Source organism: Budorcas taxicolor, chromosome 20 (assembly GCF_023091745.1).
Source record: "Budorcas taxicolor isolate Tak-1 chromosome 20, Takin1.1, whole genome shotgun sequence".
Lineage (NCBI taxonomy): Eukaryota > Metazoa > Chordata > Mammalia > Artiodactyla > Bovidae > Budorcas > Budorcas taxicolor.
In genome coordinates, this window is record NC_068929.1 from 53,417,229 (window position 1) to 53,438,945 (window position 21,717).

The window sequence follows — 21,717 nt, forward strand, 5'->3', positions numbered from 1 at the left end:
ACTATTGAGGACTGATTTTCTTGAGGATTGACTGGTTTCATCTCCTTGCAGTACAAGGGACTCTCAAGAGATTATATTAATTGCAATTATATAAGGATTATAACTCATAAGATGTATTATCATGTTTTGAAGATGCATGGCTCAGATGGTAAAGAGTCTGCCTGCAATGTGGGAGACCTGGGTCCCTGGGTTGGCAAGATCCCCTGGAGAAGGGAATGGCTATCTACTCCAATATTCTTGCCTGGAGAATCCCCTTGGACAGAGGAGCCTGGTGGGCTAAAATCCATGGGGTCTCAAAGAGTCAAACATGATTATAGAGTGGCTAGGAACATAAATATTATGAACAGTAATATATACAAAGACATTTTGGCAATTCAAAAAAATTCTTAAGTGCTATCAACATTGTTACTGTTTTATGTTAGGAACATTTTAGTATAATTGTCTTATTTAAGCTGTTATATAGCCTTAAAAATTCTCACAAGTATGCCCAAGTTCCTGAGATCTATATGTTTGAAGCATTCTGCTAAACTAAAGCAATTACTAAAACTTTTAAGAAATATCTTTTATAAGGTTAGCTATATATTAACATAAATAATTAGAGTAGGCAAGCTAAAATAGAAAACAAAAACTATCTGAGCATTGGCATAAAATGGGTATCAATGTAGCAAAATTAAAGAAGGCTAGAAAGTAAATTAGAAACTTGTACTGTGCTTCTAATCTTTCTTCCAAACTAAGCAAAATTCCCTTCTAATAAAAAGCCATCCCACATTTTATAGACAAACACCAGTTCTGGATATTATTTTTATTAATTCTATGTAATTACACAATTCAAATAGAATCTATGATTTTTTTGACATAGACTGAATCCCCAATAAGATGTTCTTCTGTTAATGCTATCAGAATCACTTACTATTTCTTAAACAAACAAAAAAACAAAAATGACCACTTTGAGAAACAGACTATCCTCCCCAAATCCTTAGCTCCAACAAAAGCTTGAAGGCCTTCTGCAAATGATAGTGCGGTTTCTAATTTCAGTGTAATAAAAATCTAAATTGAAATAAAGAGTTAGTAAGGACTATATTTTATCATAATTCTAGAAAAATGATTAGCATTAGTGGTCTTTTTTGTTTTTCTTTTCCCTTCATAAAGATAACTGAGCCTTTACTGGCTATGTAAAGAAATGGATAATAAAACAGTCACACAGAGCTCCTAAGAAGCTAATGAAAAGAAAAGCTCATTGTTAAGGGAACATGGAAAAAAAAAAAATAACCTCTATTTTGCTAAAGGATTATAAAGAATGGCACTGAAGCAATGTAGTCTTCATTATAATAAAGGAGAAAAGCAGTAATGGTCAAGTAAATATTTGTATTGTAATTTATTATACCAATGGCTATTTATTAAATCATACCAAGGGATAATTTATCTCATAGTCAATTTTAATTAAAACTTCTGTTCACACTCCAAGGTAGGCTGTGAATGATTAACTTGCTTTCATTGCTTTTGTTTCTGTGTATTTTTCTTTCAAATAAAATCAAAGATATTCATTAGGTATTATGGCATCTTAATTTGTTCAAATGAATTGATCTTTAGCAAATAATCAATTGCATTCATGCTAAGTAATTTCAGTCATGTCCAACTCTTTGCAACCCCGTGGACTATAGCCTACCAGGATCACTGTCCATGGAGTTTCCAGGCAAGAATACTGGAGTGGCTTGCCATTTTCTACTCCAGGGGATCTTCCCAACCCAGGGGTCGATCTCACATCACTTATATCTCCTACAATGATTGATAGGCAGGTTATTAATGACTAGCACTGCCTGAGAAACCTCAAAAGAAAAACTAGTTAGGTATAATAACACATAAAGAGCAAATAACTTTGGAATCCAGAAAGACTGCCTTTTAAAGGGTAAATAGAACAGTCTGTTCATTCACAACACCTTCCTGTGCAAGAAAAAGGCCTATCCATTCTGGCTTATTTTTTATATGGGAGCATGGTAGTTTTATTCCAGCAGGAAATGGGTCAGCACAAATAGGATTAAAACATTCTGAAAGGTTGTTTGGGAGAAATAAACATATGGATAAGTGCATGTACAAGGGTATTTTTTGTCAACTACTAAATTCTTTCTTTTTTTTTTTTTATATATCATTAAATGAAAATTTTCTTTGCAACTGGGTCATGCTAGCTTGACTATGCCAAAGCCTTTATAGACTGTGTCAGTCACAACAAACTGTGGAAAATTCTTTAAGAGATGGGAATACCAGACCACCTGACCTGAGAAATCTGTATGCAGGTCAAGAAGCAACAGTTAGAACTGCACATGGTTCCAAATCGGGAAAAGAGTACATCAAGGCTGTATATTGTCACCCTGCTTATTTAACTTATATCCAGAGTACATGATGAGAAATGCTGGACTGGATGAAGCATAAGGTGGAATCAATTGGATTGCTGGGAGAAGTATCAGTAACCTCAGATATGAAAATGACATCATCCTTATGGCAGAAAGTGAAGAGGAACTAAAGAGCTTCTTGATGAAAGTGAAAGAGGAGAGTGGAAAAAGTTGGTTTAAAACTCAGCATTTAGAAAACTGAGATCACAGCATCCAGTCCCATCACTTCATGGCAAATAGATGGGGAAACAGTGGAAACAGTGACAGACTTAATGTTTTTGGGCTCCAAAATCACCGCAGATGGTGACTGCAGCCATGAAATTAAAAGACACATGCTCCTTGGAAGAAAAGTTATGATCAACCTAGACAGCATATTAAAAAGCAGAGACATTACTTTGCCAACAGAGGTCCACCTAGTCAAAGCTCTGTTTTTTCCAGTAGTCATGTATGAATGTGAGAGTTGGACTATAAAGAAAGCTGAGCAGAGAAGAATTGATGCTTCTGAACTGTGGTGTTGGAGAAGACTCTTGAGAGTCCCTTGGACTGCAAGGAGATCCAACCAGTCCATCCTAAAGGAAATCAGTCTGAATATTCATTGGAAGCAGTGATGCTGAAGCTGAAACTCGACTACTTTGGCCACCTGATGCAAAAAACTGACTTGTTAGAAAAGACCCTGATGCTGGGATAGATTGAAGGCAGGAGGAAAAGGGGAAGACAGAGGATGAGATGTTTGGATGGCATCACTGACTCAATAGACATGAGTTTGAGTAAACTCCAGGATTCGGTGTTGGACAGGGAGGCCTGGAGTGCTGCAGTTCACGGGGTCACAAAGAGTTGGATACAACTGAACGATTGAACTGAACTAGCTTGAAGACTCTTAACCTATTCTGAATATATTGTTGGACCATAGTGAATGCTGAGCACCAAAGAACTGATGCTTTCAAATTGTGGTTGCTGGAGAAGACTCCAGAGTCCCTTGCACAGCCAGCAGATCAAACCAGGCAATCCTAAAGGAAATCAACCCTCAAAATACATTGGAAGGGGACTTCAAAGGTGACTCAGCTGTAAAGAATCTACTGCCCAATGTAGGAGCTGCAGGAGACCTGCAGGAGTTCCTCACTCTCTGGAGGAGGGAATTCAACCCACTCCAGTATTCTTGCCTACAAAATTCCATGGACAGAGGAACCTCTTGGGCTACAGTCCATTGGGTCACAGAGAGTTGGATATGAATGAGCACCTGCGCCTGAATACAGGAGAAGGACTGATTTTAAAGCTGAAGCTCCAATACTTTGGCCACCTGATGTGAAGAACTGACTCATTCAAAAATACACTGATGCTAGGAAAGATTGAAGGCAGGAAGAGAAGCAGGGGACTTCTTATCAGAAGAGGATGAGATAGTTGGATGGCATCACCGACTCAATGGACATGAGTTTGAGCAAACTCCAGGAGAAAGTGAGGGACAGGGAAGGCTGGTGTGCTGCAGTCCATGAGGTCGCAAATAGTTAGATACCACTGAGTGACTGAACAACGATAACAACAGCAAAGATAATGTACCAAAGTACATTTGTACTGACAGCAAATAATAATGATTGTATATATACATATACTCTATCTTAGGAAATAAACTGAAAATAATCAAGGAATTTGGTGATTTACTATTTAAAAATCTTATTACAGTTATGTTTGTTATATTTTCTAATGTATCAATGAATCAATGTCATTGAAATAAATATCTTGGAATAAGTCAAATAAAACGATGTTTATTCTGTAAACTAAAACGCATGCACAGAATTAAACAGAAAGTGAAGAATGAGATGATGTTTTAAAAATAATAGCCTATATGTAAACCATACTAAGCAATTTAAAATCTTTGCCTATAATACAGGCCAATAATTTTTCAGAATGTCTTAATCATTTTTCTTTGCCTTGATTTCTTTCCTTACTTCTTTGAACATTCCTATTTAATATTAATCCTTTGATTAAGCTGTAAAATTACTGTGATTAGATAAGTAGAAAATAAAACCTCAAACTACCAGATGTAATTATTTTACTTCTAATCTATTTGACCAACTCAATCACTTGGATCTGACAAAACAAGCTGTATCTTGTTATCAAAGTGCTAACATAAATTGATTATTTTATTATATATTTGATTATATTGGTTTAAATTTGCACATCTATAGATTTTAGGAATATTCATAATAATCTTAACATCAGTTTTTATTTAATGACCTTCTCTCCCCACAATTGCTAAATGCATGTGGTTTTCTTTTTTCCACACTATAGGATTTTTCCTATTATCTTTTATAATTTTAATAGGTTTAGCCTCATCAACATAAAATGATCTTCATTAAGCACCCACTAAATTTTTGAACCTAACTACATTAAATGAGCAAAATCAGAACAAATGCATTAAGAATTTTGAAATTTGAATTAATATTAGTATTAAAAAAGAATTGGCATATATTTCTCACTTTCTATTCACAGTTTTCAAGTGGAGGTCAGATATAAGATCCTGTCTCTCTGTGTAGTAAAAAGGAAACTTTGCCATCAGTTTATGATCTAATTAGTCTATCTACCTATTTATTATGTGGGAGGCAGTTTGCCTGACAGTAGAGAAGTCAAAAGGAAAAAACTATTGGCAGAGTAACAGTCACTTCCTGTCCTTTTTCTGCTCCAGGCACCAGAGATGGGAATGAGGAGAAAAGTGAAACTGACCCCTCTCAGGAAGAAAGAAAATAATTTTACACATCCAATGAAATCCATTGCATTTATCTGTATCAAATTACTTTCACTTTATTCTGTAGTGGTTCAATAGAACCTGACTTTATATTTCTTTATACTCCATTTTTCTGAATGATTTTACCACTTTATATTATTTAAATTAACAGATGATGTTCGGAATTAAAAGTGTCTATAGATCTAATCACTTTTACAAAAACAGATTTCAACTGAAACAAGACATGGATGAACTATTAATCTATTCTAGACTGAGATAAGGGGGCCATCATGTGATTTGGACCTATCCAGGGAAGATTTAAGAATGTGCTAATGTTGCTGGATTGTCTTTGCTAAACTCAAGCAACTTTTACAGCCTGGAACAGATGGAAATGTTATTTAAATATATGGCTGTAGCCCAGAGATAAAATTAGTCCTAGGACTCAGCTTTGTTTTTATTGTGTGATTTTTTAAGTTATGTGAGCACAAAGGGCTTCACTGCAGTGAGTTTTAATGTTTTACATGAGGTACTTCATCACATTTCTAAAACATGGGATATTTCAATTCAATGAAATGAATGTTAAAAGTTGTAACATTAATGTAAAGAATTCGCAGTTATACAGGTAGGTTGAAGAAATATAAAGTTATATGCAATTGAGTTTTGCTACTGTTGTAGAGTTTTCTTTCTTTAGCTACTTTATAGTTATGTATTCTGATAATGTGGATCAGCATTAGAGAGTTCTTTATCCCAAAATACTCATGCCTATGTAGTCTGATGGATCTTCTTCTGTGAATTCAGCTAATAATATTGAACATTTATCTTTAAATAATAATTTAAATGTACTTCGAAGAGTTAGCTGGTGAGTACTTGGTTCTTAAGTTTCACATGTTAAATTCTTATTTAAAAAAAAGAAATAGCCATTCATGGCTTGAAGAAAAATATGGAGTCTTTGGCAGTCTGTGATTGCTTGTAGGAATTTAAAAGCAAATTTAAGCTTTTTGAAATTCACCTAGGAAAAGGTATTTGAAGGCTTTTAAAGTAAGGTTTTCAGCATTGGACATTGTTGAAGTTTAATTTCCTGCTTATATTTTAGAAGCATAATTAACATTAACATTTCAGGCATTTATTCTTGTACCATATATTGTGCAATGATCAAGTCTGGGGCATTCTGCAGGTGCTTCTCCATTGCACCACTGAAATAAAACACTAGCTCTAGTTGACAAAGTTTCAACTCATTTTTGAATATGTTTTATTATTGTACACATACTTTTATAATCTGAGAATATAATATATGTGGTTTTAGGCATATAGTAAACCACCTTCAAATATGAGGGGTTTAATAGTATATGCATCTGGCCAAAATATATGGCAGCTTGTAGTAGTAAACAAGCAATGTATTACAATTTTAGAGGTTCCACTGCATTTCTATTGCACGTGTGTGTGTGTGTGTGTGTGTCTGTGTGTCTGTGTGTGTGTGTGTGTGAGTTCTATTGCTCCTGTTTCTGTTAAGAATCCAAATAACTGGATTGTATAATGAAGAAATGAAGTAAAAACTGTGGAATATCATATAAATCTGGTGTAGGCTGAATACAAATTTAAAGCAAATTCTAGCCTTATGTTTATGATACCCATTAAGATATATAATTTTCACACAGAACACAGAACTTCAATTCATGACTTTGGAAAACTAGTAATAGCAGTGGCTAGAATATTTAGAGTCTCATACATCAACTGTTTTGGAGAAAATGTTATTTTTCATTTAAAAAAAATGCAACCAAGGATTTTAAAGTTCTGATAAACACAATCTATAGAATTGTTTCCCACATTTCAAGTTTTGCCTTAATACATGAACTTAACAAAGAATTTCTGTGAGTGAGTTTGTTCACCTCAGGAAAATTTGTACAGGGCAACAGTGAGTATCTGAGAAAGCAAACCAGATCAGTTAACACAATTCAGTATTTTAGATTAGCTTGAAATGGAAGATGAAAAATCTTTTATTGCTAATCAGAATATCAGTTAGTGTTTATGGTCAACAAAATACAAATACACATCATGACATGTCCTTACTACTAATTTTGTCTTTCAAGTATTACAAATAAGTGCATTTTAAAATAAAATAATGAAAAACAGGCTGCTAAATATATATGGCTTTAGTTTGAGAGAAGACTGTATAAAATAATATTCAAAATGATATAAGTGCTTAAAATATTGGTTTAAAAAGGGATAACACAAGAACAATTAAGTCAGTAAAGATGGAATCAGCACCAGATCTGTTTCTGCTCCTTAGTCTTTCAGTTCAGTTCAGTCACTCAGTCATGTTTGACTCTTTGCGACCCCATGAATCGCAGCACGCCAGGCCTCCCTGTCCATCACCAACTCCCGGAGTTCACTCAGACTCGTGTCCATCGAGTCATTGATGCCATCCAGCCATCTCATCCTCTGTCGTCCCCTTCTCCTCCTGCTCCCAATCCCTGCCATTATCAGTCTTTTCGATTAAGTCAACTCTTCCCATGAGGTGGCCAAAGTACTGGAGTTTCAGCTTTAGCATCAGTTCTTCCAAAGAAATCCCAGGACTGATCTCCTTCAGAATGAACTGACTGGACCTCCTTGCAGTCCAAGGGACTCTCAAGAGTCTTCTTTAGCACTACAGTTCAAAGCATCAGTTCTTCAATGCTCAGCTTTCTTCACAGTTCAACTCTCACATCCATACATGACCACTGGAAAAACCATAGCCTTGACTAGATGGACCTTAGTCAGCAAAGTAATGTCTCTGCTTTTGAATATGCTATCTAGGTTGGTCATAACTTTCCTTCCAAGCAGTAAGCATCTTCTAATTTCATGGCTGCAATCACCATCTGCAGTGATTTTGGAGCCCCCCAAATAAAATCCGACACTGTTTCCACTATTTCCCCATTTATTTCCCATGAAGTGATAGGATCAGATGCCATGATCTTCATTTTCTGAATGTTGAGCTTTAGGCCAACTTTTTCATTCTCCTCTTTCACTTCATCAAGAGGCTGTTTAGTTCCTCTTCACTTTCTGCCATAAGGGTGGTGTCATCTGCATATCTTAGGTTATTGATATTTCTCCCGGCAATCTTGATTCCAGCTTGTGCTTTTTCAAGCCCAGCCTTTCTCATGATGTACTCTGCATATAAGTTGAATAAGCAGGGTGACAATATACAGCCTTGACGTACTCCTTTTCCTACTTGGAACCAGTCTGTTGTTCCATGTCCAGTTCTAACTGTTGCTTCCTGACCTGCATACAGGTTTTTCAAGAGGCAGGTCAGGTGGTCTGGTATTCCCATCTCTTTCAGAATTTTCCACAGTTGATTGTGATCCACACAGTCAAAGGCTTTGGCATAGTCAACAAACCAGAAGCAGATGGAACTCTTGCTTTTTCCATGATCCAGCGGATGTTGGCAATTTGATTTCTGGTTCCTCTACCTTTTTCGAAACCAACTTGAACATCTAGAAGTTCACGGTTCACATATTGCTGAAGCCTGGTTTGAGAATTTTGAGCATTACTTTACTAGCATGTGAGATGAGTGCAATTGTGCGGTAGTTTTAGCATTCTTTGGCATTGCCTTTCTTTGGGATTGGAATGAAAACTGACCTTTTCCAGTCCTGTGGCCACTGCTGAGTTTTCCAAATTTGCTAGCATATTGAGTGTGGCACCTTTACAGCATCATCTTTCAGGATTTGAAATAACTCAATTGGAATTCCATCACCTCCACTAGCTTTGTTCATAGTGATGTTTTCTAAGGCCCACTCGACTTCACAGTCCAGGATGTCTGGTTCTCGGTGAGTGATCACACCATCATGTTTATCTTGGTCGTGAAGATCTTTTTTGTGCAATTCTTCTGTGTATTCTTGTCACCTCTTCTTGATATCTTCTGCTTCTGTTAGGTCCATACCATTTCTGTAGTTTATCGAGCCCATCTTTGCATGAAGTGTTCCCTTGGTATCTCTAATTTTCTTGAAGAGATCTCTATTCTTTCCCATTCTGTTGTTTTCCTCTATTTCTTTGCATTGATAGTTTGGAAGGCTTTCTTATCCCTCCTTGCTATTCCATGGAACTCTGCATACAGATGCTTATATCTTTCCTTTTCTCTTTAATTTTTAATGTATACATAAAAGAAGAATTCAATATACTGTTTCCTACTTCTGTTTTTAAAAAATCATCAGCTTCTACTCATAATATGTGACATGGTATTGCAAAACCTGGACAGTAACTGCAGATCCAGAGAGAAAAAGCAGACTTTATTGTCAGAATCAGAAATCAACCGGCCAGTTCTGTAATTTTCACTGTAATGGAATTAATTCTATTTTCCTTTATTTTTTTGACTTTGCCTTCATGAAAAACTAATTAATTAGACTTCTTTAATTTATTTGGGTGTTAATTATATGCTTCATTTTCTAAGTGCAGAAAATCTTACCAATCTTACTTTAAAAACTATCTAAAGAGTACAAATCGTCTAAATTGAAAGCACAGAACTAATCTGTTGGATTTTTACATAACATAGTAAATTATTCTAAATGTTCCACATCTTAAAAAACCATGTGCATGCATGCACACTAAGGTACTTCAGTCATGTTCAACTCTTTGTGATCCCATGGACTGTAGCCTGTGCAGGCTCATCTGTCCATGGGATTCTCCAGGCAAGAACACTGGAGTGGGTTGCCATGGTCTCCTCCAAGGGATCTTCCCAACACAGGGATGGAACCCAGGTCTCTTATGTCTCCTGCATTTGCAGTTGGGTTCTTTACCACCAGGAAACTTATTAAACAACTATATATATATATATATATATATATATATATATATATATATATGTATAATATGTATTGCCCTTTGACTGTGTTTTTAATGACCCTCATAATGTCTATTCATATTAACTTGTTAAATGTTAATGACACATCAAATGAGGAAAAAGTCATATTGTATTAAGAAATTTGAGGTTATCTTTGTAAGTCAATTTAGTTTTATTAAAGAATTTGAAATAATCCTCTTATGTACCTAATAAATTTTGGGTGAGGTAAGAACAGAGTGATTTTTCTCCCAAAGTATGTTTCTCCCATGCTGTATGTATCCTATAGGTTTGTGAATGTATGACCTGAGACATCCAGCTCTTACAATAAGACAATGCACATATCCTAGAAAATGTTCATTTTGGAGGATGTATAAAAATGCTTACTGAAATCCATAAAACAAAGTTAAAGTATTTTTATTATTGAGTTAATGAAAGAAATTAAGGCAAATCTTTCAGAGGCCTACAGGAGACATTTTTCTAGAAACATAAGCTTTGGTCCATCTAGTTTTACCGGTAGTCATGGATGGATGTGACAGTTCAAACATAAAGAAAATTGAACGTCAAAGAATTGATGCTTTTGAACTGTGGTGCTGGAGAAGACTCTTGAGTGTCCCTTGGGCTGCAAGGAGATCAAACCAGTCAATCCTAAAGAAAATCAGTCCTAAATATTCATTGAAAGGACTGCTGCTGAAGCTGAAGCTCTAATATTTTGGCCACCTGATGTGAAGCACTGACTCACTGGAAAAGACCCTGATGCTGGGAAAGATTGAAGGCAGAGGAGAAGGGGATGACAGAGGATGAGATGTTTGGGTGGCATCACCTACTTGATGGACATGAGTTTGAGCAAACTCCAGGAGTTGGTGATAGACAAGGAAGCCTGGCGTGCTGCAGCCCATGGGGTCGCCAAGAGTCAGACACGACTAAGCAACTGAATTGAAGCCTGCCCCAGAGAAGAGGAAGATTTCTGTTAACTGAAAGGATGTTTTGAAAAGTTTTGTGAGGTTGAAAGCCAGGGTCTGATGTCTGCACAAAGGGGATGAAGCTGACAAATCCAATATTTATCTCAATTCCTAAAAGGTCATGAAACTCTGAAGCAGAAAAAGGGGGAAATAACCCTCAGGAAACACAGAGAAAGAAGGAAACCTACCTCAGCCACACTCAGGATGGATGGGGAAATAGCCTTTTAAATATTTATGCTGTAGCAGCAACAGCAGCAAGTTTGGGTACATGCAGACTCAAGGACTGGATTTTATCTCATTTTTCTAGTTTCTTTGACAGATACAGAAATTGAGACACAGAGAGGAGGAAACAACAAGAGTAACTACGACATGACTTTAAAGCTAGGTATTTAAAATACTTAAAGATAGTTAACAATTATAATATTGCCTAGATCTTGATGAAAGAAACATGTATAAATTGTTCACATTTGTTGTGAGAGTCAATATGTAACCAAGGATTTTAAGGGTTCTGACAAATAGAATCTATAAAATTATTATCTTGAAGTTTTCTCAATGTTTGATTTATGTTCTTTGAATGAATAATATCAAATGAATGCAAGCTTGGGGTTGCATGCACTTTGTATGTTGTTAAGATGAAATAATATCCTTAGGGAGGGATTATTCAACACAAGTTTTAAGGTGTACAGGATTTGAGCATTTTGATGCTTCTGAAAAAGTCATAATTTACTGATGTCATTTCTTGAAAGACAAAATACAGATTTTGTAAAAAGAAAAAGAAAAATAAGGTCTTGGGCAAGGTAACAAAGATAAAAGAAAAGTTCAACCATTAGTTCTTTCTTAAAGTGTTCAAAAAAAAAAAAAAGTAGAGTAATTAATTTTTACCCAAAGAGTAGAAAAAAGACTGTCCTTTCCTGAAAATGACAGGAGAACAAGAAAGATAAATTACAAAGTAAACATAAAGCAGATGAGAACATTACTCAAACCTAATGCTCCCTGATAGCTCAGTTGATAAAGAATCTGCCTGCAACGCAGGAGACCCAGGTTCAGTTCCTGGGTCAGGAAGATCTGCTGGAGAAGGGATAGGCTACCCAGTCCAGTATTCTTGGGCTTCCTTGTGGCTCAGCTGGTAAAGAATCTGTCTGCAATGTGGGAGACCTGGGTTTGATCCCTGGGTTGGAAAGATCCCCTGGAGAAGGGAAAGGCTACCCACTCCAGTATTCTAACCTGGAGAATTCCATGGACTGTATGGGGTCCCAAAGAGTCACATGACTGAAAGACTTTCACTTTCAATGTTTTTGTAAGCAATGCAGAAATGAAGTTTTTAGAAGAAGCCAAGAGCACAAGTATTGATTTTCAATAGGCTCCTAATGTGTGAAGTTGTAGTAGTCAGAGCACCATCAAATCAGGAATTGTACTGCCTTGCCTGAAATCTCAATTCCTTTAAATACTGTTTACTTCCTCATTTGATTCATTTTTTATATTTTCCGTTCCCAAGTCACACCCCATGTGTTGAAATTTTAGAGGAACAATCTGACATTCTTTTTCACCCAGTTCAAAAATAATTATGATTTAGACACTACTTTAAATATTAAGACCAAATTATTCATTATGATAAAAGCTCACTGGCAAACATGTTTTATGTCTGGAGGATTTAGTCATTCTTCACTATTAACTTAAACAGATGCTTCCTTCCTGTTACAGGCATAGCTGGAAACCATAGCCTTTTCCTGAATGCATAGGTCCATTTTGTGTTGGAAAGTTGTATGTATCATTAGTCTTACTGGGTAGACCAACTGGTAAAACTGGGTAGGAAAATATCCTAATAGTAGTGTGGCTGTTGCTAAATAATGTTCAGTTGCTAAGTAATGTTTGATTCTTTGCGATACCATAGACTACAGCATGCTAGGCTCTTCTGTCCTCCACTATCTCCTGGAGTTTGCTCAGACTCATGTCTGTTGAGTCGGTGATGCCATCCAACTATCTTATCCTTTGTCATCTCATTCTCCTCCTGGCCTCAATCTTTCCCAGCATCAGGATCTTTTCCAGTGAGTCAACTTTTCATATCCAATGGCCAAAGTATTGGAGCTTCAGCTTTAGCATCAATCCTTCCAATGAATATTCAGGGTTGTCTTCCTGAATGATTAACTGGTTTGATCTACTTGATGTCCAAGGGACTCTCGAGAGTCTTCTCCAATACTACAATATGAAAGCATCAGTTCTGCCACAATCAGCCTTCTTTATGGTCCAACTCTCACATCTGTACGTGGCTACTGGAAAAACCATAGCTTTGATGGTAGAGAGCTTTGTAAAAAATGATGTATCTGGTTCCAACACAATGTCTAGATTTGTCATACCGTTTCTTCCAAGGAGCAAGTATCTTTTAATTTCATGGCTCTAGTCAAATACACAGTGATTTTGGAGCTCAAGAAAATAAAATCTGTGACTGTACAGACACACATACTTTTAAACTAATCAATATTCAGATCTTGTTATCCACATATACTTCTATAATGCTGGTTTGTTTCTAACATTGAGTCTTCCAGAAGAAAACAGCTATATTGCCATGGTGCTTTGCACCCAGATGTGAAGATATGCAGTGCACCAAAAAAGTGGAAGAAATCCAAAAATTAATGTCTGTTAGCAAAATTACTTTTAGCAAAAGTACAAAGCTCTCACATTTAGTTTATTAAGAGTTGCTATTTTATAGATTATATTATTCCAGTTTTACAGTTGAAAAAAAATATGTAGAGAGGGAAGAAACTTTGCAGGTTATATAGCTATTAAGTGGTATGAGCAGATTTTGAATACAAGCCTGCTTAACGCAACTGTATATTTCCCCATATTCTGCTAATCTTAAAAAGTATCTAAAAAAGAATGGATATATGTATATTTGCAACTGAATCACTTTGCTGTATACCTGAAACTACAACAACATTGCAAATCGACCATACAGAAATAGAATCAAAATTAAAAAGGAAATATACAGTAATACCTTATAAAAGAAAAAAAGAGTTGCAGTTATAATTATTGTTTCATGTTTAGTAATTATCATTACCTATAGCTAAAGCTATGGATTTCAAGTAGTCATGTATGGATGTGAGTGTTGGCCCATAAAGAAGGCTGAGAGTTGAAGAATTGATGCTTTCAAACTGTGGTGTTGGAGAAGACTCTTAAGAGCCCCATGGATTGCAAGAAGTCAATCCTAAAGGAAATCAACCCTGAATACTCGTTAGAAGGACTGAATCTGAAGCTGAAGCTCCAATACTTTGGCTACCTGATGTGAAGAACTGACTCACTGGAAAAGACCCAGATGTGGGGAAAGATTGGAGGCAAGAGAAGAAGGAGATGACAGAGGACAAGATGGTTGGATGGCATCACTGACTCAATGGAAATGAGTTTAAGCAAACTCCAGGAGATGGTGAAGGACCTGGAAGTCTGGTGTGCTGCAGTCCATGAGGCTACAAAGAGTCAGACACGATTGAGTAACTTAATAACAACCTCAGCAACAGTATCTATAGTATGTTCAAATTGTCTTGACTAATTATGTAATATCCATAATTGTAATGAAATTCCAATGAAAAATAAATTCTAAACACTTAAAAATTCCAAAACTAAATATATAAAACCTGATATTCTCAGTTGCATAAATAGATTGAAGAAAGTTAGTGAATTGGGGCTTTCCTGGTGCCTCAATCAGTAAAGAATCTGCCTGCAATGCAGACCCAGTGTCAATTCCTGAGTTGTGAAGATCCCCTGGAGAAGGAAATGGTAACTCACCCCCAGCGTTCTTTCATGGGAAGTTCCATGAACAAAGGATAGAAGAACCTGGAGGACTTACAGTCCACGGGGTCATAAGAGTTGGACATGACTTAGCGACTAAACCACATAGGATAATAGATAATGGATGGGAAATATATAGAAAAGGAAAAAATAAAAAGGGGGATATAATGAAAACATTTGAAATATGTGATTGAAGCTGAAGGATAAGAGAGAGATGAGAAAGAGTCAATATTTGAGAATTTTCTAAAAGTGATAAAAGATGTCATGCTGTGCATACCAGACACATTATGAACCTCAACCAGGATTAGTGAAAGAAACCACAGCAGTCAAAAATCAGAATCCAGAAGGCAGAAGATTAGAGACCAAAGGCATACTTAATCCTACTTTTCTTTATAATTTTTTTGAGTATGAAACTACCTTAGAATTTTTATTGTTAAATAAATTTCTTGTTGGTACTCCTAGAGGAATGATAATTTAACAAAGTAGATAATCAATATACTGTTAAAATTTAAGTCTTATTTCACCAACTCTAGCCTTGGGCCTCTGTATCTTTTTGTGTGTAAGGATTGATGTGATTAAGAAACGCACAGTCTGGAGAATATCTGAGGTCCATGCACCTAGCTGTACAGTCCGAAGATCAGGGCACAGTGTCCCAGTGTGCTTGCGTTCCGGGGAGGACCCTCTTCCTGGCTCACAGCTGTCACCTTCTTGCTGTGTCTTCATGTAGTAAAAGGGGAGGAATTTCACTTGAGCTTCTTTTATAAAGGCACTAATTCCGTACATAAAGCCTTTCTGCTCATGAGCTAACCATATTCCAAAGGCCTTCATTTCCTAATACAGAAACTTCGAAGCTTAAGATTTTAACACACAAATTTAAGAAGGACTAAAGCACTCAGACCATGTTTGGTAAAATAAAAGTTGCCGAAAAGTACCTTTTTAAACATAGCTTTAGGTTCATAATTTTTGTAGTACATCACTTTTCTGGAATTGTTATAACTGGGTAATCATTGGCATTAATGTTACCATTAATGACCCATTTTTAGGTCTTTTCAAAATTTGAGAGATGTCAAATTGAATGAATTTAATTAAGAAAACGTTAAATTGCAAAGAAATGGAACTTCATTTTATATATAATATTCACATATTAAGCTCATTGACATTTTGCCTCAGATTTTAATGGACACCAGATATCCTAGCAATTTTAATCAATGTTCAATTGTACTTGGGAAATATACACTCCTGGGATTATATTGCTTTACCCAAAGAACACTTAATAATTTAAATTAAAGGTATCATGAGAGCTAAGGTCATGAGCAGGAAACTCAGAGGCTAAGCAGAAACTTAAGCAGGATTTTTGACAGCTCTGCTGTACTGGGGATGAAAAATATAGTTCAGTTACCAAACAGAAAAGGTTTGGGTAGACTAAATGGATTTTTAAATATATGATGAGAGTTTGATCATACATTCTGATGGGAAATCAACCAAATAATTAATTAATTAATTTTGATCTCAAACAAACAAAATCCAGGCAGGTTTTAGGCCTAAATGCAAAAGCCAAAGCAATAAATCTTTAGAACATAACATACAAACTGGGGTGTAACTGTTAGCTGGAGGTGAAAGGTACTCAGAATTATGTGGCATCAGAGATATGCAAACAAAATGAAATATGACTGCACAACCATTAGAATGATGAAAATTTTAAATACTAACAAATATGAAATCTGAAGTTTTATGAACTCCTGCCAGAAGTAAATACTAGTACCAACATTGTGGTAATATGTTGGAGGCATTTTTTTATACTTCTCAATATAAATTTTATGTCTTGATAATAAAACTATATTTTGGGAAAAGCAAAACATTTCCAAACTTTTAAAACAATCTTACCACAACCAACAACTTTGTAAATGACTGAGGACTTTTCTTTTCTCTAAATAACACCTATTACCAGAATTTTGAAGTCAAAATTAAGGATGTAATATTCTTCCTCCAATTCTGCTTGACATTTCTGAATTCTTAAAAAAAAAATCTGATTCTTGTCTCAGATATGTACTAAGTGTGCCCCTCTTAAGGGGCAAAGTTAAGGCTCTGGACATCCTTAATCTTTTAATTCTATCTCATTATTTTGTATATCAAGTTTTCTTGTGCTCTGGACTTTTCTACATTGTCTACATCAAATTAGGAGAAGGAAATGGCAACCCACTCTAGTATTCTTGCCAGGAGAATCCCAGGGACAGAGGAGCCTGGTGGGCTGCCATCTATGGGGTCACACAGAGTCGGACATGACTGAAGTGACTTAGCAGCAGCAGCTACATCAAGTTAGGACAGTCTTCTCTTTTATCATGGTGAGGGCACTCTTGGATCTTCTATTTAAACTTCTCCAAGGTGATGACATAGTAAATTGGAAGGAATATCAACAGAGCAGGATATAGGGATATGAAGTTGCTCTGATAAAAATAAGATACAGTTCAAAAGTCAATATATCTAATCTAATCAAGATGATCAGGCAAAACACATTTCATCTCTGTAAGCAAATTATAAAGTATGTTAATCCAAAGTTTTCTGGAATATTGTATTGTATACAATATGAGAAAGTGAAGTGAAAGTCACTCAGTCATAGCCAACTCTTTGCGACCCCATGGGCTGTTAATTGCAGGCTCCTCTGTCCATGGAATTCCCCAGGCAGGAATACTGGAGTGGGTTTCCATTTCCTTCTTCAGGGGATCTTCCTGATCCAGGGATCAAATCCAGGTCTCCCACATTCCAGATGGAGACTTTACTATCTGAACTTCTTGACTGCGATTATTACTTAGGAGATTAATCCATATTAGCTATACTTAACATCAAATATTCTATTACTACTGCTAATGCTAAAAGTGGCAGGGGTGATCAGCAGGCTGAAATACATATGCTAACACACAAGGCTTTAGAGACAGCCAATTTAAGCTCTTATTCATCCAAGGGGAAAGAAATATTCCAAGAGAAAAAACGTACTTTCTCTCTCTGCCTTGAGTATATTCATGTTCAAGGAAGGCATATTCTCTTTCAATGTCATTATTATCATAATAATTAGTTTAGGTATCTGTAGTTAGATTTTTCTGAGACTATATTGAGTAATGGTAGAAATGAATGGCCATTATGATAAACGATGGAAGTTTTATGGATAATAACTTTGCTTAGGATTAGAAAAGTTCTTCTACATAAAATCCAAACTTTCATCATGATTTTATTCCTTTCTTCAACATTTTTCTGGTCTTATACTGATCTCTAATCTTAAGAATGACCTAGAATCTTCACATTAAGATTAAAAAAGTTTGGGAAACTCTAGTGTTGTAAAATAATTTTTGATGTAGCCTCAGATCCACATATAACCCTGGGTATCTATTGATAATTGTAACACACTTCACTGCATCTGAAAGATCCCTTTGTAAAATAAAAAAAGTTTTCCAAATTACTGCTTAATACTTCAGCAGTAAACTGAGAAGTAGTAAAATGAGCTGACAGAATACTTAATATTGTTAAGAGAGAATGCCATGAACATGTAGCCTAGTCCTCACACTTCTCTTAAACAGACCTGAGCATTTAACTAAAGTGACCTAGGCATATTTCTGAATTTGGCTATAAAGAGATTTTTTTTTTTTCCCAAAATTAACTCAACAGGCAATAAGCTAAAATTTTCAAGGACATGAGTCACCATTCAAGAAAAAAAAAAAAAAATCTAAATGAATCAAGGTAAAAAAGAATCTATCTTTATGCCATCTAGTAAATAAACCTGGGATAGTCAGACTGGCCAAATGAAATCAACCAAAATCAGAGCAAAAGGATTTATTTAAAAAGAAACAAAATGAATATGTAGATAAAGTTCCTTGGACTCACAATGAACTGTTCTCCCTCTAAGCAGCAGGACGTGGTATTTATTCTAAAACAGTGACTAATGCATAATGCTTACCCTTACTTTCCAAGTGAGAAATATTATAGTCATTTCTCTATCATGGTAAGGTTGGTACATCTTCAGGGTCTCTTCTCTTTCTGTTGCAACAACAGAGAATATATTTAATTAGTCTTCTTTTCAATCTCTAAGAATTATTTTTCAGTATCTCATTGCTTCTTTTAATAGTTTTTTTTTTCTTGTGTAGATACCATATGGATCAAGATCCCTCTGCAGCTACTAACTAGAATTCTTTAAAATTCTCTTCTATTTCATAAATTATCTTTGCATACTGTATTTGTCCTCTCATACGAATTATTAAAATTATTTACTTACAAGTCTCTTTACTTTCACTACATATGTATAGTTTGCTGCTCATAAGGCAGCTAAAGTGAACTTTCAAAGAACACAATACAGATGATGATACTTTCCAGTTCAAGCCAAGTGATGATTCTTCCATTACATGTCAACTAAAATACTAATCCTTGATCTTCGCCTACAAATCCCTTTTTGACATTATTTCTGGTCAGAGCACCAATCACATGACTACTACTCTCTGCCTCTATTTTAAACCCTCTGGTTCCATTCCTCTTTTTCAAACATTTGAGCTCATTCCTCCCCCAGTTTTGGCATTTGTTGCTTCTTCCATGTAGAATAAACTTGCCCTCATATCTTCATTTGTCTCAGCTCCTCCAAATTTCTATTCAAATCTCCCTTCAATTTACAGGGTTTTAACTTTGACTTTACATAAAATCTTGGACAATGCATTTGCCCCTCACAATTCCATGCTTTATATTGCTTCATCAAAACTAATATTATTGGGAATTTCCCTGTTGGTCCATGGTTAAGACTCTGCTCTACCAGAGCAGGAATGCAGGGGATAGAGTTTTGATTCTTGGTTATGGAATCTAAGATCACAAATGCTGTGAAACATGACCAAAATATTTTTAAAAAGCAAAACAAACTAATATTATTGTTATGGACACCAATACCAAAGAAAGGTGATGCCAAAGGATGCTTAAACTACCACACAAATGTACTCATCTCACATGCTAGTAAAGTAATGTTCAAAATTCTCCAAGCCAGGCTTCAGCAATATGTGAACCGTGAACTTCCAGATGTTCAAGCTGATTTTGGAAAAGGCAGAGGAGCCAGAGATCAAATTGCTAACATCTGCTGGATCATGGAAAGCAAGAGAGTTCCAGAAAAACATCTATTTCTACTTTATTGACTATGCCAAAGCCTTTGACTGTGTGGATCACAATAAACTGTGGAAAATTCTGAGAGAGATGGGAATACCAGACCACCTGACCTGCCTCTTGAGAAACCTATATGCAGATCAGGAAGCAACAGCTAGAACTGGACATGGAACAACAGACTGGTTCCAAACAGGAAAAGGAGTACGTCAAGGCTGTATATTGTCACCCTGCTTATTCAACTTATATGCAGAGTACATCATGAGAAATGCTGGGCTGGAAGAAACACAAGCTGGAATCAGGATTGCCAGGAGAAATATCAATAACCTCAGATATGCAGATGACACCACCCTTATGGCAGAAAGTGAAGAGGAACTAAAAAGCCTCTTGATGAAAGTGAAAGAGGAGAGTGAAAAAGTTGGCTTAAAGCTCAACATTCAGAAAATGAAGATCATGGCATCCGGTCCCATCACTTCATGGGAAGTAGATAGGGAAACAGTGGAAACAGTGTCAGATTTTATTTTGGGGGGCTCCAAAATCACTGAAGATGGTGATTGTAGTCATGAAATTCAAAGATGCTTACTCCTTGGAAGGGAAGTTATGACCAACCTAGATAGCATATTCAAAAGCAGAGACATTACTTTGCCAACAAAGTTCTGTCTAGTCAACGCTATGGTTTTTCCAGTGGTCATGTATGGATGTGAAAGTTAGACTGTGAAGAAAGCTGAGTGCCGAAGAATTGATGCTTTTGAATTGTGGTGTTGGCGAAGACTCTTGAGAGTCCCTTGGACTGCAAGGAATCCAGTCAGTCCTTTCTAAATGAGATCAGTCCTGAGTGTTCTTTGGAAGGACTGATGTTAAAGCTGAAACTCCAACACTTTGGCCACCTCATGCGAAGGGTTGACTCATTGGAAAAGACTCTGATGCTGGGAGAGGTTGGGGGCAGGAGGAGAAGGGGACGAAAGAGGATGAAATGGCATCAGTGACTCGATGGACATGAGTTTGGGTGAACTCCAGGCATTGGTGGTGGACAGGGAGGCCTCGCGTCCTACAATTCATGGGGTCGCAAAGAGTTGGACTGCACGAATTAACTGAACTGATGTTCTCCCCAAACTCTTAAGTTAAAGGCCTAACCCCCATAGGACTATATTTAGAGACAGAGTCTTATTGTCGTTGTTTAGTTCCTAAGTGGTGTCTTACTCTCTGTGACCCATGGGCCATAGCTTACCAGGCTCCTCTGTCCATGGGATTTCCCAGGTAAGAATACTGGAATGGGTTCTATTTTGTTCTCCAGGGGATCTTCCCAACCCAAGGATCAAAAACACTAAGTATCTTGCATTGTAGGTGCTTGCTTTACCACTGAGCCACCTGGAAAACCCTTTAAGGGGGTAACTAATGTTAAACGTTGTTGTAAGTGTGGGCCCCTAATATAATAGGACTAATATTCTTTAAGAATAGAAAGAGATACTAGGAGTTTTCACACTGAGAAAAGGCCATGCAATCTTGCTCAGTCATTTCAATCATGTCCCACACTTTGTGACCTTATGGACGATAGCCCACCAGGTCCCTCTGTCCATGGGGTTCTCCAAGTAAGAATACTGGAGTGGGTAGCCATTCCCTTCTCCAGGGAATCTTCCCAATCTTGGAATCAAACCCAGGTTTCCTGCACTGCAGGTGGATTCTTTACCATTTGAGCCACCAGGGAAGCATCCTTCTCTTACATTTGTGGGTGAATCAAATTGGGAAAATTTTAGATCCTTTTGTGAAAAAGTTACATGAATATAAAATAAAGTACTGGTTGCAAAGAGTTTTACCAAGTGCCTAGGAAAAATAAATAATGAAGTGATATTATCTATTACTTTTGCATGCCATTAGATAGAACATTGTGCTAAAATGGTGTCGTTATTTAATAAATAGGGCTTCCCTAGTAACTCAGTT